The following is a 26555-nucleotide window of genomic DNA, read 5'->3' as shown; positions in this document are numbered from 1 at the left end:
GGTGACTTTGCTCGGCCTTCTCCAGCAGGTAGAGCAAAGGTGGGTCTCTTAAAATTAATTTCACTCAAATTGCTAGGAACCCAGTGTATTATGGACGCTGGCTCTTGTAATGGCCTAGCAATGAAAATAACCTCTACTAATACAGCAAAATTGTTGATTGGCAACTTTTATAACTCTTCTGAAAGTAATTTTTTAAATGAACAAGACTATAGAATTAAGCAAACCACTTCTTATTCTTTTATAATCGTGGGCAATTTTAATATTCATTTATGTATTATGAACCGTCATGATGCAGATTTCTTAGGGCCAGCAAATTTTTTCATTCCCATTTTGAGCATACACAGCAAGGGGAATGTCTGAAGGATCTATGGCTGCAGTAGACCTCATCCAACCCAGCACAAATACTGGTGAGGTGAGGATCCCTACTGTTAAGGCAAGAGGACAGGACTCTATAATATATTATATATTTATCTCCACTGTACTGTCATCCCAGGTGGTTTCTTCCAACGCACAGTGCTCTCATTATCGTGACCACAATCCCGTCCATCTTGTGCTGGGCGGGGGTCCTAGCTTAAAGGGCAAACAAGGAAAAGCATCTTTTGACACCTGCCTAAAACCTTCTGACCAGGGGCATAGGTTAAAATGGACTAAAGTACTTTCAGATCTTTTCCTCCAGGACCTTTGACAGAGTGCCAAGGAGAACTTCGGCACCTGTCTTAATCCAACAAAATTGGGGGCTGAGGTACTCCCAGCGTTCGAAGAAATCTGTGTCCAGGTAGCAAGCAGAAGATGCAAAGAAATGGGTAAGAGATGGTTTGACAGCAATTGTTCTGAAGCACATCAAAAGCATGTTGCTGCCCTGAAACAGGTCTCCCGAGATAAAACTTACTTAACCACGCTAAGAAACTCATATAAGTGTGCTTTGAATACTCATAAAAATGAAATAAAAGAGGAAGCAAGGAATGACTTACTAACAGTAGAGGTCCTTAAGGATAGATCCAGATTTTGGGCTATAATAAATAAACCCTTCTTTTCTGTGACCGACAACTCTCCCCTAGAATGTAACATCACAGAGGCACAGTGGTAATCCCATTTTAAATCCATATATGAGGGCCCAGCTGCCATGGGATCCCATGCACCTCTAGATAATGAATTGAGCTACCCTGTATTGGATTTTAATGAAGGAGAAGTTGAGCTAGCAATCAAGCAAATGATCATCAATTAGGCCCCAGGCCCAGATGGTGTGCCAGTCAATGTGTACAAACAGATTCCAACCTTTTGGGCAAAATTTTAACTAAAGGTTTTGATGTGGCTAGTCAGCAGGTAGTTCTGATGTCTTGATCCCACTCCACCATTATTCCAGTTTTCAAAAAAAGGCCAGAGAGGTGACCTAAGCTGCTACAGGCCTATATCCCTGATTGACTGAGCAGTAAAAGTGCCAGGGAGAGTGATTATAAGCAAACTTTTGGATTGGCTAAATGACAATGGTGTATTAACAAATCTCCAATATGGTTTTAGAAAAGGTATGAGCACACTAGACCAGTGTTTAAATTTGCACTTATTAGCTGGGAAATACACAGTGGCCAAGGCTGGGACATCACAGTGGGCCTTTATGGATCTACCCTCAGCATTCGATCTAGTAAATAGATCGAAGCTATGGGCCATTCTGATTGATCTTGGTGTTGATCACTGCTTAGTTTATTCCTGGCTGACCTACATAGGGATCTTTTTGCGAGGGTGGGACTTAGTCAAGATGGCAAATACACAAAGCACTTTAGCATTGGGAGAGGTGTCCGACAAGGCTGCATTGTATACCCCCTCCTTTTTACCCTATATGTAAATAATCTGGGCACCTCTTTATGCTCTGCCAGCCCAGATATTCCACATGTAGGGGACAGGGCTAACCCGCACTCCTTTACGCAGATGATGCAGTATTGTTGGCCACCAGATCCGACTTCTATATCAGTTATCAGGAGCAAATGGCTAGAAAGGAACAACAGTAACAACTCTTACTTGGGAGTTATTTTTTAACATTCTGGATCAGATCCTCCAACATTTTCAACTGCAGTATACAGGTTTCTCAATTAGCGGGACCTCTCCCTTAGACCTTCTGGACGTAAATCAATCCCCCCTACACTAGAAGTATATAAGATCGAAGCCATGCTTAATATTTACAGGTCAAAATGCATTACCATTGCAAGGTATAAGTCTGCAATCTGTGGATACAAATCAGTGCTTTAATAAGTTATGCCTTTTTCTTAACAGTGTGCGCCCGGATGTCCCAAGAACAGATGACACCTTCTACCTCCACTATTAAATGTCGATGAAGCAATTACAATGGCCCGCACACCCATGGCCCACCCCCACCTAGAAATGTAATTTTCCTCGTTCATGGCTGATTTAAATTTGGTTACCAACTGTTCTAAATTGTATATCATGGCCTGTGGCCCTCAATGATTAAGCATCCTCACTTTAGTTATAACATAGCATAGGTATTTGTAAAGCGCGCGTTCACCCATAGGTATCTTGGCGCTGAATAAAAGATGCTTTTTTACCCAATGGTACTCATTTTATCGACCTCCGATGGATGAAAGGCTGAGTGGACCCGACAGGATTTGAACCTGTGACCATGAGGTCAAACACAGACCCCTGCAGTGGAAGCATTAGTCCACTGAGCCACCAGATCCGACTTCTTCATCAGTTATCAGGAGCAAATGGCTAGAAAGGAACAACAGTTTTTCTTACTTGGGAGTTATTTTTGAACATTCTGAATCAGATCATCCAACATTTTCAACTGCAGTATACTGGTTTCTCAATTAGCGGGACCTCTCCCTTAGACCTTCTGGACGTAAATCAATCCCCCCTACACTAGAAGTATATAAGATGCAGTGCATTCATTCTTCTGTGTATGAAGCAGAAATTTGGATTTATCCCTGAAGCCTGAATCAGCTGGTTACAAAGGCTGGCTGCCCTGCGATAGGGGCCTTAGTATTCCTTGGCGTGCTTACATTTTCAAAACTCCGTCAGGACTAGGTCAGTCCTCTCTTTTTGATAGCCCCACTCCTGCCTGTATGGAAGGCAACAGACACAGATTAAGCTCAATTTCCCAGAAAGTATGGGCCTCTTTCTGTAAATTGCGGGGTACAGGAATCCTTAGTAAAAATGAACGCCCCTTTAAAAAGTTGTTTCGGTGTCGAATACTATCTTTCTGTATTGCAAGGCCAATTGGAGAGGTCTCAGCCTTTTTTATTTTAGGATGGGAACAGTTAAATGTTTGCTCCGTTTCCTGCTGGGACACAATAAAGATGTTTTAGCTTGTGCTTGATCATGTGCTTGTAAGTACCTCCAGTCTTTGTTACACTTTTTTGTTGTTGGTAATTTTACCCTGTCTTCTGTAAAAAAAAAAAACGTTTAATTCCATTATTAAGAACATTTAAAATTCACCAGTGTAGAGTAGCAGTAAGATTTCCACAACTATTAAATTATGTGGCTGTGTGCTTTTGTGTGGGGTCTTTTCTGAAGTCAGCTGTGCGATCTTGAAACACTATGTTCTCTTAAGCCTTAGCAACCTACCATTTTTCTAAAATTGAGATTGTATGAAGGATATTTTTATTATTAAGAATAGTTCTAACTTTTTCATCAACTGTTTGCTTTTGGAATTTTATATTCTGTTAATTATCGACATTTGACCTATTTAACAATGCGTTTGTAAAAGTCCATGTTATGTGTTTTAAATTGACTGTTATTATGTGTTTTATTCGTGTCTCTTGGTTCTTGAATAAAGTTTAATTTGATTTGAATAGTAAATGTCATGATGAAGTACCTCACCACACGACACTGAAGTGGCATTCTCCTGCTTCTCCTGCAAGGTCTCATGCACCTTTGCACACCCACCTCTCTCCTCTCCGCACTTGCATTACCCAGTACCCACTCACTCACCCACTTATAGACCAGCCACTACTTGCATAACACTCTGCACTCTCATGCATGCTCCTGCGCTCCTCTTCACTCAAAGACACACCAGAAAAGTTCTAGGACCTGCTGCATTATTACACTCCAGACCTGTTGTTCCTCACACAAACCTAGCTGAGCCCTGCATCAGCCCCAGAATCACCACAGCCATTTCCACGGGCTACAGATCAACAGGAAGGACCTTCAGAACAAGCTCTGAGACAGAATCGCCACCATTTTCAAGAACTCCATCAGCTTCACAACCACCATGGAGAGATCCCCCAGAAAATTGGAAGACATCACCATGAAACTTCACTTCACAGCCAACTTCTCCCTAAACGGAGCTCTCATCCATACACAACCAGGACCATGTATAAACATCAGAATCATCACAGATTTGGTTGCATCTCTCATCTTTGACTCCAACACCTTTATTCTCCACAGAGACCTGAACTTCGACCTGGAAAACCACAACAACCTTAACTCACCAGCCCTGCTAAGAAGCGCTGAAACTGGGGCTTCACCCAAAGTGTGACTGAACCCACACATTCCACCATCCACCTCCTGGACTCAATCTTTACCTCTTTTTACAACATCTCAGTTGACAAGCCGGCATTGATCAACTGGACAAGCCATGCAGTCATTTGTTTGAGCATTCCCTTCCCTCATTGCCCCCTACCACTAACTGCCTGATCCTCACACCAGAAAAGGAACAACATCCCAGCAGTGGAGTGGATCACCACTTTTTCCGTACACAGGCCTGACCACACAAGCGGCCTGCTGCAATCCATCTTGAACTTCAATAGCTAGATCACTGCCTTTGCCAACACCCTGGCCCCCCTCAAGCACATCAAAACTCCAGGCCTCAAGCCAGCTGCAACACAAAGGACTTGAGGAAGATGAAACACCATTGCAAGCAACAAAAGAACACATTACAAATGAGCCAAAACTTTGCAGACAAAAACACCATCAAACATGCTCTAAGATGCTGCCATCAACAGATCAGGAACTCCAAGTGTACTGGACTTGCAAATCGCATCAATGCCAGCAATAACAACAGGAAAGAGATATTCGCCAATATGAAGGACTTCATCTCTCCAGTGAATGCCTCCAACAGCCTCACCCCTCATTGGACCTCTGCAACTAGCTCTTTTAAGTCTTCTGAAGCACAATAACCTTTACATACAACAACTTCTACCTACAAACAGACCCCTCTCACCTCCTAACTCATCTCCCCATCTCAGCCAAAATAGCAACCTTAAACTCATGGCCCATAATCACCATGGATGCAACCGCTCCCACAATGAAGTTTATCTGATCCAGGACACCCTCGTACCGCCACCATGCCTTCAACAAAGGATTACAACTCATCCGTGTAGTACTGACCCCTATCAAGAATGCCTTTGTTTCTTCAGCTAACATCTGGGATACTTGGAAACATACCATAGTCTTCCCGCCACTCAAGGAACCCTCTGCAGACCCATCTACTCTTGCCAAACACAGGTTTCCCAACTACTATACACAGCAAAAGTCCTGGATAAACTCATCAACAGACACCTCAGTGACCATCTCAGTAACCACCAACTCCGTGACATTGCTCAGACCGGATTTGGATCCAGCCATAGTACGGAAACAGCCCTTATTGTCACCAAAGATGACATCTACATGATTCTGGACTAAGAAGGCAGTGGTGTTCTTATCTTCCTGGACCTCTCTGCAGCACAGTTTCCCACCCTATCCTCTTCCAGCGCCTACATGATAAATGGAATCCAAGGACTCCCCTTCTCTAGATCTTCTCCTCCCTAACTGACAGGACACAAGTAGTCAGCCAGCTCCTTACTCTTTGGATGCCCGCAACCTCATCAGTAGAGTACCGCAAGTCTTGAATTTCCATCTGAACCCTTTGAACTCATATATGATACCTCTATCCAGGATCATCTGCGTTAACTACATCGACATCCTCTCCTATAGCAACAACACAAAACTCACACTCACTCTCTTGGACAAAACTTCCGAAACCCAAAAGAAGCTCACCTTCTGCATGACCGATGTCGCTTACTTGATTTAGGCCAACTGTCCCAAACCAAACACTGAAAAGACACAAGTTGTGATCTTCAGAACAAACACCTCATCATAGGGTTCCACTTGGTGGCTAGCTGAATGAGACCCACACCCACCCCAAGCACCCATGCAAAGAATCTTGGGATCATCATCAACAGCAAACTGGAAATGTCCCCGCAAGTCAATGCTGTCACCGCATTCTGCTTCCACACTCTGAAGATGCTGGGAAAAATCTTCAAATGACTCTCCAGTGAAACCTGCAAAACCAACATACACTCTACCATCACTAGCAAGTTGAACCTTCGGGGGCACTCTACATACCAGAACCAGGAGCAGCCACTCGTATTGTGAAGTGGTGGGGTGGGGGGAGAGGCCAACACAATAAAAGACAATAAAAAAATGAATTGAACTTACCTCCTCTGATAGTTGCCGCCTTCCTACTGAACCTTGCATCCTTGTCAGGACCCTGGTGCACAGTGCGCAGGCTCCCAGCTCCCAATCCCAATGCTGCTCACATGCTGGGAATGGAATTCACATGCTGGGAATGCTATTCCCAGCATGTGAGCAGCGCTGGTAGTGGACTGAGCACCTCAATTCACCGCTCAGACATAGACTGGGGAATCTATGACATAATATCGACAGACAGACAGAATTTCTACATACAAAAATATCGACATCAAAATTATCGGAGTTATATCTTCATAAAGGTAAGTACAAAAATATTGAAAAAAAAATATCGTAGTACAAAATTATCGAAATAAAAAATGCTTTTTTTTAAAATGTATTAATAATAATGTAAACATAATTTAAAAATACATATAATATTACAAATATTAAATAGAAACATTAAAATATATTTAAAAAATAATAACTAATACATACACATTTAAAATAAATTAAAAAGTCTACATATAAATTAATATATGTACTTACTCCACATATTGCAACAGTAGGAAAAGCGTTGGATAAAGTAGGGGTAAAAATGACTATTCCCACTCCAGAGGGTGCAACAGTAGGGAAAGGGTTGGATAGCTTGGGGATTTAAATTACTATTTCCACAACCAGAGGGTGCAACGGTAGGTAAAGCGTTGGATAGCGTAGGGGTGAAAATTACTATTCTCACTCCAGAGGGTGCAACAGTAGGGAAAGAGTTGGATAGCGTAGGGGTTTAAATTACTATTCCCACTCCAGAGGGTGCAACAGTAGGGAAAGCGTTGGATAGCGTAGGGGTAAAAATTACTATTCCCACTCCAGAGGGTGCAAAAGTAGGGAAAGCGTTGGATAGCGTAGGGGTTTAAATTACTATTCCCACTCCAGAGGGTGCAACAGTAGGGAAAGAGTTGGATAGTGTAGGGGTAAAAATTACTATTCCCACTCCAGAGGGTTCAACAGTAGGGAAAGCATTGGATAGCGTAGGGGTTTAAATTTACTTCCCACTCCAGAGGGTGCAACAGTAGGGAAAGCGTTGGATAGCGTAGGGGTAAAACTTACTATTCCCACTCCAGATGGTGCAACAGTAGGGAAAATGTTGGATAGCGTAGGGGTAAAAATTACTATTCCGACTCCAGAGGGTGGAACAGTAGGGAAAGTGTTGGATAGCGTAGGGGTAAAAATGACTATTCCCACTCCAGAGGGTGCAACAGTAGGGAAAGCGTTGGATAGCGTAGAGGTAAAAATTACTATTCCCACTCCAGAGGGTGCAACAGTAGGGAAAATGTTGGATAGCGTAGGGGTAAAAATTACTATTCTGACTCCAAAGGGTGCAACAGTAGGGAAAGTGTTGGATAGCGTAGGGGTAAAACTTACTATTCCCACTCCAGAGGGTGCAACAGTAGGGAAAGCATTGGATAGCGTAGGGGTAAAAATTACTATTCCCACTCCAGAGGGTGCAACAGTAGGGAAAGCGTTGGCTAGCGTAGGGGTAAAACTTATTATTCCCACTCCAGAGGGTGCAACAGTAGGGAAAGTGTTGGATAGCGCAGGGGTAAAAATTAGTATTCCCACTCCAGAGGGTGCAACAGTAGAGAAAGCGTTGGATAGGTTAGGAGTAAAAAATACTGTTCCCACTCCAGAGGGTGCAACAGTAGGGAAAATTTGGGCTAGCGTAGGGGTAAAAATTACTATTCCGACTCCAAAGGGTGCAACAGTAGGGAAAGCGTTGGATAGCGTTGGGGTAAAAACCAAATTAATATACATATCAATTAATCAATTATTAAAAATTAAAATTATTAAAGTGATGTATTTATAAATGAACAAATTAACACATATTAATTACCAATTAATTAACAATAAATACCAATAAACAAATACAATCTCTTTAATTAATTGCATTTAATTATATCACACCCTATTCCCCTATAAACACACAACCCACTACACATAAATAAATCACATCATTTAATCACTTAATAATTATTAATTACCAATTCATTATTATTTAACAATAACAAAAAATTAAATATATTAGCACATTAACTCTAATTAATTTAATAAAAAAATTAATATTATTTAATTACTAATTAATTATTATTCAACAATAACAAAAAATGTAATATATTAACACATTAACTCTAATTAATTTAATTAACTAATTAATATTAATTAATTACCAATTATTTATTAATTAACAATAACAAAAAATTAAATATATTAGCACATTACCTCTAATTAATGTAAGTAACTAATTAATATTAATTAATTACCAATTAAATATTAATTAACAATAACAAAAAATTAAATATATTAGCACATTAACTCTAATTAATTGTATTAACTAATTAATATCAATTAATTACCAATTAATTATTCATTAAAAATATTTAAACAAATATATTAATTAATTAATTATTATTAAATTACTTCCCACCCTATTCCCCTATAAACCCACAAACCGCTCTGATACTAAAATGCAAAATGTAAACAAAATTACTCATTTTCAAACATACATTAAAAAACATATTTAACAAACATATAAAATGCATAATAAAATACATGACACTAAACAAAATTTTGATATTACTAAATTTCGATATTAGTAAGATACATACCATAAAAACTATATTCTGTCTGTCGATATTTTGCACATCGATATTCTTTACCATCGAAATTAAAACATCGATATTATTGTATATCGATATTTTAATTTCGATATTTTTTCTCTCTCTACCAGACTGGGAGCCTACTTTGGTTTCTCCACCCAGTTGTACAACACAGCTCGGTGGGGATAGGCTAAGTGAGCATGGCGGTTTGGCAGGGCCACTGGGACCGGCCAAACCATCATGCGCATTTAGCAGTGTCCACCACTCCCTCCTCCTCACTGGTGCTGCTTCTGCAGCATCACTGTGGCTGTCCACCTCCCCTCCATCGGCTCGGCTGGCAGGCAGCCTGCAGGATGCAAAATAAAATGATAATAAAAACATTTAATTTATGTCTTTGCCTCTACTGGCTTTCAGCAGAGGGGAGGGGCCGGCGCTCCTCTGTCATAACGGAGGAGCCATCACTGACCAAAATCAGCAATAAACTCACCAGAAGACTACAGACCTTTCAGAAATCTGCTTCCAGAATCACCCTAAACCTACCACACAGTGGTCACATCTCACCGCACCTCAAGAAATTAAAGCGGCTCCAGATACATATTTGCACGGCTCGAACTTCTCACTGATGCCTTCACAGTACTACACAACATTAGCTCTACCTATCTTAACAGCACCTCCACTTGGCTGGACTCTTACTAGCACACATCCCAACAACACCCAGAACCAGATACTTGGGTCGGGCTTTCTCCTAACTGCTCCTAGAGCATGGAGTGATCTACCACTACACATCAGAGCTTCCTTCTCACTCCAAAATAAGTTGAAAATCTGTTTTTTTCAAATAGCCCCCTGGTCTGCCCTTGGCGAGGCTAGACTCACACCTGCTCAGGGTGAGAGAGCGCAAACTGACCAAAATGTATGAATGCACCACACCTACACGTAGTACGCACAAGTCATGAAGAGAAATGCCATGAGTGCTGATATTATATTCACCTATATCCTGAAATGTGTAGTTAATCTAGAGATTTTATATAGAAGTGGAACTAATGCAGAAATGTGTGAAAATATAGCCTTATTAGGAGTGATTAATCCTGATCCATATTGTGTAGCTGCTAATGAGGGAATGTCAAGCACAGAACGGAATAGGCCTCATGGCCAGAGCTGAAGGAGTTGGGAAAGGGGTCCACTTACATTAATATGGATTGCACTAATGTTGTTTAGTAATTCTGTTTCAACGGGATTATATTTTATAGATGTGTTTACACAATCATAAAGTAGAGTATTAACATGATATTGATTAATGAAAGGTTTGAAGAGTATAATCGTTATGAGAAATGTTGTAGGCCTGAAATGTTTAAAAGACTCTGATTTACACGTATTAGTCTGTGCCAAGGTTTGAATGTTGCAAACTTTCGTTAGAAGTTTATGAGAATTGGGATCCTAGCTGCAGATGTCTGTCTGCAAGAGAAGGGGGGATCCAATTATAAATGAAATGAATAGAGGTTTGTTCAGGAGCCTGGCACAGACACGGAGGAGGGTTCAGGAATGTTTTAAGGTGTATCGGCGGGCCGGAGAAGAGTCTGAGAAGCAAGGTCAACTCTAACGCACGAGGCCCAAAAGACGCGCAACATGGAAAAAGCCAGAAGCAACACCACGTGAGGGGTGTCTCATGAGGGGCGTCTCAAATGTTGTTGTACGTTTTGTATTAGGGACAGCACCCCTGGGTGGAGTTAGAGCAGATGCCTGAGGACCCTCTAGAGAGCGGATGGGTAGGCAGAGAGGGGTCATGACTGGAGGATTATAGGCTTTCACCAAGAGACTAAGAGTGGGTGATCTTCCTAGGAAGTCATTCACAGCTGACACCTTTTGTTAGGTTGAGATTTTGTTAAGTAGGGATACCATCCAGATCAGGGTAGGGACAGCCTAACCTGTATTTTCCCTCCAGCCCTAAATGCCGGAGAGCTCACAATACGTGTCTATGCTTGCAGCCCTGTTATTTTTAGAACTGGTACTTGTAGTCTTCTTTGCTCGTCTGAGGGTTTTCAGAGAGCACATGTATGTAGTTGGGCCCGTATATCTTGTGAATCTAATTTTGAGATGCCTGTACTTGCAACTAATCCTAACCTTATAATAAATCTTTGAAAGCTAGAAGTTGTTTGTGGTCCTTCCGAGCGGAGTTCATTATTGCTGGAACTAGCCTGGTAAGAGATGCACTTTCTTTCCTCAATGACAGGCAATAAAGGTTCAGTCGACCAGAATCGGGGTTTAGATCAAGTGTGATAAGATATTGATCAAAAATCTCGTCCCGCAGTTGGTAGCTACAGAGGATGGTTGCCTTCTTGAGGAAGGTGATCTAGGCCAGGTTAGATTACCCCAAGGCCCCTAGAGATCGATGATCAGAAGAACCGCCCGCCGAAGAAGGTCCGGATGACGTGAGACAGAAAAGCAGCAGTATCGGTCGAGAGTGAGTATAAAGGGTCATGCGTGTTAGATTGCGGTGTTTTTGTATTGTATCTATGTTGTAATGTCTGGCGGAGTTGAATGCCTGTAGAGTGACTGTGGAACAGGTTGTGAGCGCGCGCAACCGGTGGAAATCTTAAGTTCAAGGAGAGCTTAAGTGGTTCGGGTGTATCGGACATCCAGAGTAATTGTCAACCAGTGTGAAGGGGGTCATGAGGTACCATTGATCGCCCGCAGGACCGAGATAGGGGGAACGTAAGAGTGAGTGCGTGAGTAACGGACGCTGGTCGGAAGTTACTGTGTGTGTAAAAAACCTATCAGAGGGACGATAGACATTTCGTCAGTTGTGGTGACAATTACAGATAGACTGTGGACGTACAGTCGAGAGAAGTGACCGCTTGGTCGGAAGTAGTCATTTTTTTCAGTGTATGAATGGGACGCATGCATGACCGGGAGACGAGCTGAGAAAGGAGGGGTGCTGCTGCGAAGCGGAGACGAGTGACGTCAGAAAGTGCCGCGCTGGGATTGGCCGGCCGGAGCAAGACCGCGCTGCGATAGGCCAGCTAGCAAAGCCACGCTAGAATTGGTGGATTGTCATCAGGAAGTAAACAGAGTATTGAAGCTGGAAATTGTGCGTATAATCATGAAGTGTTTTAAATGGTTAAGAGCGGCTTTTAAAAAAGAGAGGCGGAGATCTTATGAAGGGGAAGAAGCCCCGCCGGAGGGTACGCCGGCTCGTTATATGGCGGCAAATGTTGGGCTGCACACAATATTGTGGATTTCAGAGTGGAGCAAGATTACGGAAGGAAATGAGGAACTGACGTTTCCGAAGTACGGGACGTTCAGACTAGAGGTGCTACACAGATTAAAAGCAGTTATGACCTCAATGAGACCTATGCCTAGACCGACCCAGTTTGAAGCTCTCAATGCCTGGATTAGGGCCGCGCACAAGAAGAACCTGAATAGACGACAAGAAAGGGTGAAACGATCGGTAAGAGCAGTGCAGGAGGCCAAATGGGATGCGGATGCTAAAAGATGGAGAGTGCATAACATGGAAGTAAATAAATTGTACCCAGTGTTAGAAGCGCCCGGAAACAAAAGCCCACTAGAAGAAGATGATGAGAGCGAGACAGAGGACAGCCTGATAAATAGGTTACTCACAGATAGGCCACCCCCGTATAACAAGGAGACAGAAGAGGTAGAGCGCAGTGAAGGGGGGGGGGGCCAGTGTAGGGGAGTATAGACCGCTTCCCGTTTCCCATTGGGATCCTCCTGCAAAGAAAGAACTGTCACAGCTTAGTCCGTTGCCGCAGGTGGTCGGGAGGTTTGTGGTACAAAGGGTGCCAGAAACGGAGTGTGCCACATCCTACGCACTGCCAGATGCCCTGCAAGTACCTGTTACTATAGGTCCTATAGTATCGATTTATGACCCAGAAAGAGCACGGGGGGAGGAACAGGTACGGAGGGACAGGGAAAACGCAGAGATGGCAAGAAGGAATGATACCATCACTTCCTCAAGTCAGTTGCCCAGACCGAGAGACTGGAGCACCCCAGTGCACACAGCAGTAGATCCGACAGAAGATCAGGGGGGCCCTAGATGGCCGATGGATCTAAGGGGGGCAAGACCGCCATCCTTCCAGGAGTTCAATGAGTACATGAAGAAATGGGACGAGGCAGTAGAGGCTCACAAGAGCATCATAGCTGCGGAAGCTGGAAGGGAAAGCCAGGACAGCAGGACCCGGACTCACTGCGGGGCTGATGAAAGCAGTCCGGAGTGGGACGGGAGGGGTCAGGACAGTAGGGGAGACACCCATCATACCAGGAGTGGAGGTAGACCAGATCTGAAAAGCAAGAGCCCTGAGTGTGGGGGGGTGTCCCGCCCAATACATAGTGAAGGAGACAGGAGAACGCAGGAGTACAGAGACAGCTTTAAGTGTACCCACTGTGTGCCTGGCAACGGTGAACAGAATGGGAGTTGCGAGAGGCCTCGCCATAGCCCCTGTGATTACGGACAAGAGTGCAGTCCAGGGAATATGGGGAACCGAGAAGGATCTTACCAGATACTGAGTGACACTAGACAGAGAGAGAATGGCGACCGGAGGGAGAATAGCAGGGAATCCTACTGTGGAGAGAGAGAAGAAAGAGAGAGTGGACAAAATAAGATTGGGGGTAACAGGCCCGTGTTCCATCACCTTCCAAGATCGGATGGCCGAGCATGGGACCTAGAGAGATGGGAGCAAGGGAGAACTCTCCTTAACTCTCCTGAGCCCAAGCGTAGGGCTCGGAGTTGGGATGGTAGAGAGGCCAGTGAACCCCCTTCGAAAGACATACTGCGAGCTGAGATAAAAGCCAAGAGACTCGATGTCGCCAGCTTAAAGTCAGATCTGGATGACATGGTGGATGGTACCTTGCCTTTGGAAAGAATGGAAATGTATGAGCAGGATGAAATACTGTTCATGGCAAAGGACATCACTCGAAAGGCGAGGACAATCCATGAGAAATTAGTTGAACTAGCAGGCAAATATATGGTGGACCTGTCAAGGACCAAAGCATTACAGGGTAACCACAGGCTACATTATACAGATCGAGACTTAGATGAGAGGAGAACAATAGGGTTAAAAACACACATACGGGAACTGATCACAGGAATAAGGACATGGAGGGCACTAGATAAATGGGAAGAAAGGTGGTCCAAGAAAGGGACCGTCAGGAGAAGCATGCTTGGTATGACACCTGGAGGATTGCAGAGAATAGAGGCATACCCTTTGCGTGAGGTTGCAAACGGGAACTATGTGCATGTGCCATGGAGTAGGGGGGATTTAGCAGCCTTTACTAATTCCTTCCCCAAATTGAGGGAGAACCCAGTCGAGTGGTATAAACAAGTGGAGAGGTTTGTAAAAATCTCCAAGGTTTTATGGATAGATCTGAACACTCTGTTTGACATTGTGGTACCCGGAGATTTGTGGACCGCATGTAAGGTTAGTGCCGAGTGGCCCACAGCTGAACCAGAGAGAGATGCACGGACTAATGGCCCGTCCGAGACAGTCATGGTGAAATATGAGAGAGTGATGACGTGGCTAAAGGACAAGGTGCCAATGCAGGACATAGACTGGGTCAAAATAGATCGAACCAGACAGGAACCCAAAGAAACAGTTCATGAATATTATGAGAGATTGCTGAAAGCGTTTAAACAGTATAGTGGGTTGGACGTAATGGACCCCAAAGACATAGGGCAGTTTGTGTCTAAATTTGTATTGGGTCTGAGACCGGATATTAGTTTGATGATTCAGCAACATTCGATTTGTTGGCAAAGTAAACCCCTGGACGAAATCCTGCGATATGCTAGGTATTGCTGGGATGAGATTGACTCAAAGGCAAAGAAGCTAAAGGAGAAATTGATGGTGGTACAGATGCAGTCAGCTGGCAAGGGTGGACAGCAGCAACAGCAACAGGGAACAGGAACTGGGGGAAAGAAACAGTATAGTCAGAACAAGGGCAATGAGGAGAATTCCACCTTTAGACCTAGGGTAGACATAGCCACATTGAAAAAGACGACCCAGTGCCACTAGTATAACGAGGTGGGGCATTGGAAACGCGAGTGTCCCTACAACGTGGAAATTGGGGAGCAGGAGATAGAGGAGGAAGAGGTCCAAAGTACACCTACGAGAGGGGTAACGCCATACCAAGGAAAGGTGCTCAAAGGGGGGACCCCTCCTCCACGAGCCCAGTTCCCCCAGCCACCCAGAGTAGGGACCATGGGTAAGACATATAGACAGATGCCTCTGTTTGTAGGAGGAGAAGAATGCTATTACGTTGATCCGCTAACTGGACGGAGAGTGGAAAGAGAAGACTGCACCCTCGGGGCAGCCTTAGAAGTGGACCAAAGGGGACCCTATGTCGAGGCCGAAGTGGCAGGGTGCCCCACGACCTTCCTAGTGGACACAGGAGCCACTCGATCCACGATCAGATCAGCCGCAGTTCCAGGCTTGGCCATGTCGGGGGAGACAATACAAGTGGTGGGGGTCGCAAACAGAAGAATAACTAGCCCATTGACCGAACCAGTACAGGTGAAAATAGGGAAATACAGCGATGAACATCAGTTTGTAGTTTGCGATTCTAGTCCTGTATGTCTGCTAGGAAGAGACCTTTTGTGCAAATTAAATTGTACAATATACTGCAAACCTCAGGGAGTGGAGGTATTGACCAATGACGACGATGCTGACTTTAAAGTCGCAAACTCGAGAATATGTTTGGAGCTGCATCCCACTTTGACCGTGGATGAGCTTCCTTGGGATTTGAGAGAGACAGTGGCACCAGAAGTGTGGGATTTCACTGGGGAGGAGATTGGACTGGTCAAGGGGGTGGACCCAGTGAAAATCGTAGTGAAACCGCATGCTGAGTTTCCAAAAACACCCCAATATAAATTAACTCCAGAAACGATTGCAGGAATAAAACCCGTGATCGAGTCTATGATTAAGCAGGGAATACTGAAGGAAATCGTGGGTAGTCCATGTAACTCCCCGATAATGGGTTTGCAGAAACCAAATGGGAAATTCAGGATAGTGCAGGACCTCCGAAAGATTAATAACATAGTTGTCTCATGTTGTCCAGTGGTACCGAATCCATCAGTGATACTGTTTCAGATACCGTTTCAAGCCGAATGGTTCACTGTAATAGATCTTTGCCAGGCTTTCTTTTCGATCCCTCTGGACGAGGAGAGCCATTTTCTTTTCGCATTTAAGCTGGAAGGTCGCGTCCTAACATGGTGTCGTATCCCCCAGGGGTATACAGAGAGCCCATCGATCTTCAATCAGCTTCTGAAGAAAAATCTTGAAAGTCTAGTGCTGCCCCAGAAGTCAGTTCTGGTCCAGTACATAGACGACCTACTTGTGGCGTCAGAAACAGAGGAGGCTTGCTGGGAGGACTCCATTGCCTTGTTAAATCACCTAGCTGAGAATGGGCACAAGGTGTCCCCGGGAAAATTGCAGTACTGCCTGACAGAGGTGCAGTACTTGGGGCACAGAATTGAGAAAGGCAAGCGAAAAGTGTCCCCAGACAGGATAGAGGCGATCATGAAAATGAATGCGCCTAAAACACAGAGAGAGGTCAGGATGTTTCTAGGGATGGTGGGTTATTGCTGACAGTGGATCGCGAACTTTTCACTGAAAGCAAAACCCTTGCAAAAACTGACGCACAAGGAGGTGAGCGATCCGGTACCATGGGACAAAGACTGTTTGATGGCGTTCCTGCAGCTGAGAGAGGACCTGTGTCGTGCTCCTGCTCTGGGAATGCCTGATTACGATAAACCATTCTTGCTTTATTGTTGTGAGAGAGAGGGTTGTGCATTGTCTGTGTTGGTCCAAATTCACGGAAATGCCCGTAGACCAGTTGCCTATTTCTCGGCTACTTTAGACCCAGTAGCCGCAGCGTTGCCCGGATGTCTCAAGTCCGTTGCGGCAACAGGTGTCAGTATTGAGCGCTGTGAGAACATCGTAATGGGGCACCCGTTAGAGGTATACGTGCCCCATTCTGTTGAACTATTGATGACCAGGACCAAAACACAGCATCTGACCAATAGCAGGCTCACGCGCTATGAGCAAGTTATTCTTGCTGCAGAGAACGTGACCCTCAAGAGATGCTCTGTTTTGAACCCTGCTACTTTGATGCCACTCCCAAATGATATCGATGATGATGAATGTACAGACCATGACTGCCTTGATGTGACTGAACTATGCACCAAACCGAGACCCGACATCGTGGATGAGCCACTGACTGACCCCGATGAAGTTTGCTTTGTCGATGGCTCATGTGTAAGAGACGAAGTTGGGCAATTAAGAGCAGCTTACGCTGTATGTACAATTACTGGAATTGTGGAAGCTGGATGCCTGGAAGGAGTACACTCCGCTCAGGTAGCCGAGATTATTGCATTGACACGTGCCTGCCTGGCAAGCAACCAAATTCGAGTCACCATATACACCGACAGCCAATATGGTTACGGGGTAGTTCACGATTACGGGCAGTTATGGTCTCAAAGAGGTTTCATGACCTCTTCAGGCTCTCCCATTCGCAATGGAGAGTTTGTGCGTTTGTTGTTAGAGGCTTTGCAATGTCCAGCAGGTATCGCAGTTGTAAAATGTACCGCACATACTAGGAACATGGACTTCGTGTCACAAGGCAATAGATATGCCGACGAAGTTGCGAGGTACTGCGCAGAACAAGGGTACTCTTTCACAGAGGTGGAAGTGGGCGGAATAAATGTAAGAAATGAATTAGCCATGATATTGGAAACTGTCGACTCTTGGGATGAGCTGAAATGCATGCAAGAAAACGCATCAGATTTCGAAAAGCAAACGTGGGAAAAGGCAGGATGTGTGGTGGGTGAAGCTCATTTCTGGGTTTCGGCAGATGGAAGGGCAGTGTTACCCAATGAGATGGTGAGCCCAATGGCTAGACAAATCCATGGTCCAGTACACTTAGGTAGAGATGCTATGCTGAGGGTATTCAGACAGACCTGGTATAACCCTAAGTTCAGAGTAGCAGCCGAAGCAGTGTGCCAGCGTTGTGTGACATGCCAGCAGTTGAATGTAGGGAAGAGAACACCAGTTACATTGAGCCACATAGGGAGGTCTGGAGGTCCATTCAACAGGATGCAGTTAGATTTTATTGAACTGCCAAGGTGCAACCGCCTTCGTTATGTCTTGGTGGTTGTTTGCGTATTTTCCAGATGGGTCGAGGCATACCCTACACGTAGGTGTGACACCCTCACAGTAGCCAAGTTACTGCTTAGGGAACTCATCCCAAGGTTCGGGGTGCCGGCCTCTTTGGAATCAGATAGGGGAACGCATTTCAACAGCGAGCTTGTGAAGATGATTTGTGCGGCCCTGAATATAGACCAGAAATTGCACTGTAGTTACCGACCAGAAGCATCAGGAATCGTGGAGCAGATAAATAGTACTATAAAGGCTCGGATTGCAAAGATGTGTTCATCAACGTCCCTGAGTTGGCCTGATGCTCTGCCATTGGTCCTTATGAGCCTCCGTAGTACCCCAGACAGAAGAACGGGACTATCACCGCACGAGGTGTTAATGGGGAGAGCAATGAGGTTGCCGTCTGTACCAACTGCTGCACTGTTAAACATCACAGATGATATGATCCTGGACTATTGTAAGGGGCTGTCTGACGCCATTCATTCTGTGTCCCTTCAGGTGCAGGCTGCCGAGGTTCCGTCGTGCCAGGACCTGTGCCATGACCTGTGCCCTGGTGACTGGGTGCTTGTGCGAAAGCACGTAAGAAGAAGCTGCCTGGATGTTCGTTGGCGTGGGCCCTACCAGATCATCCTGATCACGAACACTGCAGTAAAGGTGGGAGGCCTGCCCAATTGGATCCACGCGTCGCATACGCGGAGGGTTCCGGCACCTCTGGAAGAAACAGCTCCTCTCTCGGATAGAAGTCCAGCTGCGGACCGAGAAGCCATAGAGGGGACCAGCCAAGCTGTAGAGGTGCCAGAAGAAACAGGGAACGAGTCTGACCAGCCTGAGGACGGTCAGTACAACAGCGAAACGGACGACGCTACTGAAGGCGAAAGTAGCTGGGAGTACGAATCAGACACTGACCAGGCTGAAAGAGAGCGAGAGCAAAGCAGAAGGACAAGGAGTAGAAGGGTAAGACGTGGAGAAGCCAGCTGGCCTCAAAGACGGAGTTCAAGCCTGAGGTCGACTCCAGAGAGAACCCTTCCTCCAATATCCGAAGACTCAGACCTGGAAGGAGGTGCTCAGGGCGCTGAAGCACCAGATCTAAGAAGGTCAAGAAGAGTGCGTGTGCCTAATAGAAGATACGCCACCCCTGAGTGGACATATCTGGCGACAGATGTCTTGGGAACGAGCGACAGGGAGGATCAGAGCGGTGCTGGTGTCCAGCTCTGAACCCATCATCACAGTGGAAGTACAGCTGTTAGTACCCGGAGTCGAAGCAGAAGGGTCACTAACGTTCACACTCCCCAACCCTCCCCGCCTCAGCAAGTTAAAGCACATGTTTTTCACAGAATTGCAATTCCCCGACTTTGGAACAAAGATAACTAGCCATGAAGAGCACGTTCTTCGTTTGGAAATATTGAACTATGCTGTCCAAGCCGCAGGAGCAAACCTTATAGTTGATGCTTAAAGACTTTGTAAATAAGCAAGAAAAAGAAGATTACCTAGCGCCTAGGAAGCAGAGAATCTTAGGGACCTTCCTTTGAGTTGACGGAGAAGGGCTAGGGTTGTCTGTGTTAAAGCTTTAAAAGACTTTTGCAAAGGAGGTTGTCAGATTCCAGTTGTGTGGTTCTAAAGACTGAAGGAGCAAAAAGACTGTAAAGGAACGAGAGGAAAAGAACTTGTGTTGAAAGAAAAGAGAGAATCCTACTGTCTGACGAAATGGAAGCCGGCACCCCAAATCGTAGAGCCAAATGTATAATAGGCACACTAACAGTAGGAGTGATACTTCTAATAGCTTTAGTAGTTACAGTATCGTATGTTATGGGACATGAGAGTGAGGCAAAGGTAACCGATGAAAAACCTGTAGTGACACCAAAACCCACTTTTGCTGGAAAGGAAGGGGAAAACATGCAGGAGAAAGCGTTGTTAGCAGCAGAAGCCCGTAGGTTACATGTGGACGAGTCCCAAGGTGACTTTAGGTCAAACGCTTATGCTAAACTTTTGTATGAATACGTGGATGCCATGGAGGTTAAGGACTGCTATGTCTGCATGCAGTTGCCGGCGTCTGTAGATGAAGGCATTAGATATCATCACCTCCCGCTGACATATGGTATTACATGTAGCTTATTGCTTAGTATATTTTATGGGAGAGATAGTTTTGAATACTATTTCTCCAATTACGATTCAGTGTTACCAGAAGTCCCAAATTACAAGCAGATGAACAAATGGGACTACTGGAAGAGTGAAGACAGATTGGCCAAGTTCTTCATTCCTTGGATTACCTTAGATACTTCACATGCCCGCAGAAATAACCTGACATGCAAGGTGTCAGAAGTCGAGAAGAAGTTCATAGGGCAGGTGGATGATCGATACAGAAGACAAAAGATTTTGAAAAAATCAGGACAAGGGAAAACAGATTGGACCGAGGAAGAGAAGACACATAAGAGAAAGGGTAGGAGTGGTCCAATAGCTTTGGATAAAACGCAGAGAGGAAAGTTATGTCTTCACAGAGCCAAAACGTATTATGAGAACGTATACGTAGGAGAGGTCAGTTGTGAACATGCTTTCAATTTAGAATATTACACAAAGGATTTCCTGAAAGGAATGCAAGTGATTCCAAATGTATATTTTGTATGTGGGAGAAATGCCTATGTGAGACTACCTGATAACTGGTATGGATCATATTACTTGGCAATTATCTTCCCCAAAATATATCATGCCCAAGACTTAGAGATCATCGAGGGCAAGGCTTCAGCGAGGGGGAGAAGAGACCTAGGAGATGCAGAAATGGTAGGAGATGTATTTGGAGCTGTTTTTCCTCTTTTAGGACTGATCCTCAATGATGTCAAAATTAGGCGACTGGCAACAGTCGTAGACAGATTGTCTGCCAGCACTGCTAGGTCCTTAATGCTGGTGGAAGGAGAGATGCAATCGATAAGGGCCATGGTGCTTCAGAACCGTCTTGCATTAGACGTCCTGCTAGCAAAAGAGGGCGGAGTCTGTAAGGCTTTGAAGGTCCAGGAATGTTGCACTTACATTCCAGACAATTCAAAGCCCCTGGAGAAGGTTATCATGAACATAACCAATATCCACAAGGAGATCGAAGACCTGAGTAGAGAAAATGTGTGGGAAAAAGTGGGCCATGGAATGGGTGAAGTTGGAGGTTGGTTCACTACCTTAGGAAAGAGCTTCGTGTGGTATGTGTTGAAACCTATCATCATAATATTGATCTGTGTGATCATGTTGTGGGGATTGGTGAGGGCATTCAAATGGTATAGAGCAAGGAGATTTGAAAGAGCCCAGAGAGAACAGCTACAGAGATTAGCTGCCATACAAGACAATCAGTACAGGAGCCTGAGGGCTCTAGAAACGCAGAAACGAGGTACATTAGCAATCACTTCAGTTTAAATGTTAGTGATGACCCCAAGAGGTCATCAAAGGGGGGAACTGAGAGAGCGCAAACTGACCAAAATGTATGAATGCACCACACCTACACGTAGTACGCACAAGTCATGAAGAGAAATGCCATGAGTGCTGATATTATATTCACCTATATCCTGAAATGTGTAGTTAATCTAGAGATTTTATATAGAAGTGGAACTAATGCAGAAATGTGTGAAAATATAGCCTTATTAGGAGTGATTAATCCTGATCCATATTGTGTAGCTGCTAATGAGGGAATGTCAAGCACAGAACGGAATAGGCCTCATGGCCAGAGCTGAAAGAGTTGGGAAAGGGGTCCACTTACATTAATATGGATTGCACTAATGTTGTTTAGTAATTCTGTTTCAACGGGATTATATTTTATAGATGTGTTTACACAATCATAAAGTAGAGTATTAACATGATATTGATTAATGAAAGGTTTGAAGAGTATAATCGTTATGAGAAATGTTGTAGGCCTGAAATGTTTAAAAGACTCTGATTTACACGTATTAGTCTGTGCCAAGGTTTGAATGTTGCAAACTTTCGTTAGAAGTTTATGAGAATTGGGATCCTAGCTGCAGATGTCTGTCTGCAAGAGAAGGGGGGATCCAATTATAAATGAAATGAATAGAGGTTTGTTCAGGAGCCTGGCACAGACACGGAGGAGGGTTCAGGAATGTTTTAAGGGGTATCGGCGGGCCGGAGAAGAGTCTGAGAAGCAAGGTCAACTCTAACGCACGAGGCCCAAAAGACGCGCAACATGGAAAAAGCCAGAAGCAACACCACGTGAGGGGCGTCTCATGAGGGGCGTCTCAAATGTTGTTGTACGTTTTGTATTAGGGACAGCACCCCTGGGTGGAGTTAGAGCAGATGCCTGAGGACCCTCTAGAGAGCGGATGGGTAGGCAGAGAGGGGTCATGACTGGAGGATTATAGGTTTTCACCAAGAGACTAAGAGTGGGTGATCTTCCTAGGAAGTCATTCACAGCTGACACCTTTTGATAGGTTGAGATTTTGTTAAGTAGGGATACCATCCAGATCAGGGTAGGGACAGCCTAACCTGTATTTTCCCTCCAGCCCTAAATGCCGGAGAGATCACAATACGTGTCTATGCTTGCAGCCCTGTTATTTTTAGAACTGGTACTTGTAGTCTTCTTTGCTCGTCTGAGGGTTTTCAGAGAGCACATGTATGTAGTTGGGCCCGTATATCTTGTGAATCTAATTTTGAGATGCCTGTACTTGCAACTAATCCTAACCTTATAATAAATCTTTGAAAGCTAGAAGTTGTTTGTGGTCCTTCCGAGCGGAGTTCATTATTGCTGGAACTAGCCTGGTAAGAGATGCACTTTCTTTCCTCAATGACAGGCAATAAAGGTTCAGTCGACCAGAATCGGGGTTTAGATCAAGTGTGATAAGATATTGATCAAAAATCTCGCCCCCGCAAGGGTCAGAATACCCTTCCAGGTGAAAGTGTACTTTTCAAAAAAACATTACGGAACTTAACATAACATACTCCCTAACATAACATAAAAGTTTTTACATGCATAAGCTTTGAAGCCCACAAGTAAAAACACATCTTACAAGTTAGACTACACACGTTCTCGAACTTTTCATAAATTATACAAGAGAAAATGTACTCCAATTTACTGTTGAAAGACAGCTTTGAATCTGAAATCTCTATTGGAAATTGGGCCCTATGTATTATAATAGATTTAGGACAACATTGCTCTTTATCTTGCGATAAAGTAATCCGTCTAAATCAAGAGATTCAGCGGAAACGTTCATGGTTAATGTTTTCTCCTTGCTATGGTTTAGTAATCGTTTAATAACTACATCACTTTGCTGTCTCACAATGTTTTGCCTTTCAACTGTATTATTCTTAGCATTGCAAAACAGAGTTAAAGGTCTCATGAGTCATTCGATTCCTGTATTGCTGCCAAAAGACTGGGAAAGCTGACACTGAAAGTAAAACAATGTGCAAAGCTGTCTTCTCAAAGTGCAACCAAATCAAATCTTGCTCCAGGTCATATTCCTTTAAGCATATATTTAGATTTGTATTCCTCGACACAAAAAATGCTGTCATTCAAAACAGAATTTATATTATAAGTTTATTTTATGTTTATTAAAAGGAACCAAGGAAAAGAGTAACATATTTGAATGGTTTGGAATCAATGTGATATGAAATGTACTCTATGCTGAGAAGGCCTTTCAAATGTCAGTGATCTGATTCAATTGTCAGAACCCCGTTCAGAGGGACACGGGGCAATTAGGAGTTACTGGGCCCAACTGTGGGGTCAAGGCCTTTTACTCCTGATGTCCCAGAGCCTGGATCTTAAGCAACTGGGCCAAGTGCCCTTCAGCACTTGACTTTCAGTTGCAGTGTGAGGGCGGGGGGTAGACAGAGGGGTGAACACACACTCACAACTCAAAATATGTGCAGCAGCATCAATAACTGATTGTTTAGTCAAATACTTTCTTTTGTAATAAAAGAAGTGTTAATCAACATCTACAAAGTGAAATGCGACAGTCATAACTAATACACACAATTGCCTCAGGTCAGGTCAGTGCTCTGGTGTTTCATAGGCGGATCCCTGAGTCCCAGTCTTCTCAGGATAGCAATAGTGGTTATTTCCCATTCACTAAATGTAACATTTAGTTGAACACCAGTACAAATCCGAATCTCAGAAGTTCTACTCCAACTCTAAATTGAAGTAAAAAGTATTCCAGAGCTGAAGTGCTGTCTTGTACGCAAGTTCCCATGGGGCCGACTGGCATGTTGATGGGAATGGGCTGACCAGCCTTAAGGCACCAGCAGGATCCGAGCAACTTTAGTCTCTGAGCGTAACCCCTCCAAGGGAACTGGAGAAGCAGTAGCTCTCTCCAGTAAGTGTTTCACATGGGGTCAGGTGGGCTGTGATCAGCTGTCCTCTGGTTCCTCATATGTGGTTCTGTAAGGGGTTCTTGATGCCCATCCAAGCAAGTTTTTCAATTATTCCGATGGGCTGTGGGGGAATTGAGCATCTGGAAAATTGAGCATCTCAGCAGTGGTCCACAGTCACGGCTCAGGCCCACTAGGATCACCACAGTGGCCTCCCTCCTCCAAGGACAATATCGAGCAGGTCACACTTCGTGTTTGGTCCTTGTGGGGGAACATCCTTTCCGACACAACTATTACCCTGCACTACCATTACAACTCGGGGATTACAACGAAAGTCGTTACAACGACTTTCGCTGGAGGGTGCTGTTGGATAGGGAATAGTTTAATTTTCTATCCAACACCTTCCCTACTATCCACGGGGACTGGAGTCGGAATAGAAAATTAAACAATTCCACTATCCAGCGCCCCCCAACGCAAGTCGTTGTAATGAATTGCGTTGTAATCCCTGTGTTGTAATGGCATGCGGGGTAAAAGCATGCGTTGTACTGACATACAACCGTCCTTGTGGTCCCTTCTACTATTTGGGGCCACTGTCCTACCACTGCACACAAGCTCTGATCTGGTCCCCAAAGCAGTATTCTACACAGTGGCTCCACCTAGCATACAGGATCACCAACGTAACAACTCACACAAGGTACCGACCACCCAGCCAGCCAATACTCTTCAATTTTCTGCCGACATAAACTGTACACGTGATGACCCATTCGATCCAGCAACGAGCACAGCTCAATACATGATGGCCCTTCTCTGACATAAGGGAGTCACACACTTCACCTGCACAGGGGCAACAACCCTTCCTGCAATCTTCTCCTCACATCTTGCTGTGGGGATCCATTTGCCAGGATTCCCCTCTTGGCCTTGCTCCCTCAAAAACTAGCCTCTTGTCTACAGGGCACACTATTATTGGCAAGAAGGCAGGCAGAAACTGGTGCTGCAGGGCAAGTGGTCTTGGATTCCCTGGGTGATGTCACTTAGCTAGGAAGCTAGTAAGCCTTTGTCTTCAGTCCTGGTTACAGGCAGGAGTTTTGCAGAGCTTCTACTCCTCGCACAACCTGACTGGCTGCTTGACAGTTGACAGTTTTGAGGACCTCAAGAGAAGGTCCAATGGTTACTACATGAATCCACAGCAAGGGAACAGATGCTGGATGTGGTCATTTGGTGGAGCAGGCAGTCAATCGTGGAATAAATCACGGGTGTTTGAAGCCTGCTCCAAACCCTGCAATTCATTTTATTTTTTTTATTTTTTTGGAAAACCTTTGCTATTCAAGATGCATATTACACAGCGCTTAGCTTACAACCCCATCTGGGCCAGCCGCGTTAGTCAATAACCAGAGAAGGGTCATTTGTTGAACACAGCCTCAAGGCCGACAGCCCTGAGGTTCGGCGGCGTCTTTTGTTTCATGGCAGTATTTCACAGTTTGCGCAGTAAATAGTATTTAGTTTATTTTATCCGGGGTGAGGTATGCGCGGTGTAGTATGTATAATTGTATAATTTTGAAGCGAAGGTTGCGCGGGACATTAACCGGCCCAGCCAGTATCATTGTCCACTCCTTTTCCGTCCGATCCCTCCCTTGGTCCACCGCCCACTTGTCTCTCAGCTGCACCGTAGTGGGTTGAGTGTGGAGGAGAAGAGCCTGTGCTAGCCAGTGTATGATGTGGGAGCCATTGCTCATAACGTGCAGATATTGTATGAAGTGGTGCATAGGCGGCTCTTCGGTCAAGTCACCCCAGGCGACAGTCAGTGTACGGACGAGAGATGCATGTAACAGAAATTGCCCAATCGGGAGAGACGTATCCTCTGCGAGGTTCACAAAGGGGAGGAGAGTACCATCTGAGAACAGGTCTCCCAGCGTGTCCACCCCTGCAGTGGTCCAGCTATCCAGGGCTGTCGTCGTCAGTGTCCCAGTTGCTGTCGGGGTGCCCAGCAAAGGGAGAACTGGAGCATACGGAACCGTCGCTCGAGTAAGGCGCAGGCAACGCTGGAAACACCTGCGTG

The sequence above is a fragment of the Lissotriton vulgaris genome, chromosome 3_2 (assembly GCF_964263255.1).
Source record: "Lissotriton vulgaris chromosome 3_2, aLisVul1.2, whole genome shotgun sequence".
NCBI lineage: Eukaryota > Metazoa > Chordata > Amphibia > Caudata > Salamandridae > Lissotriton > Lissotriton vulgaris.
This window is presented reverse-complemented; position numbering follows the sequence as displayed.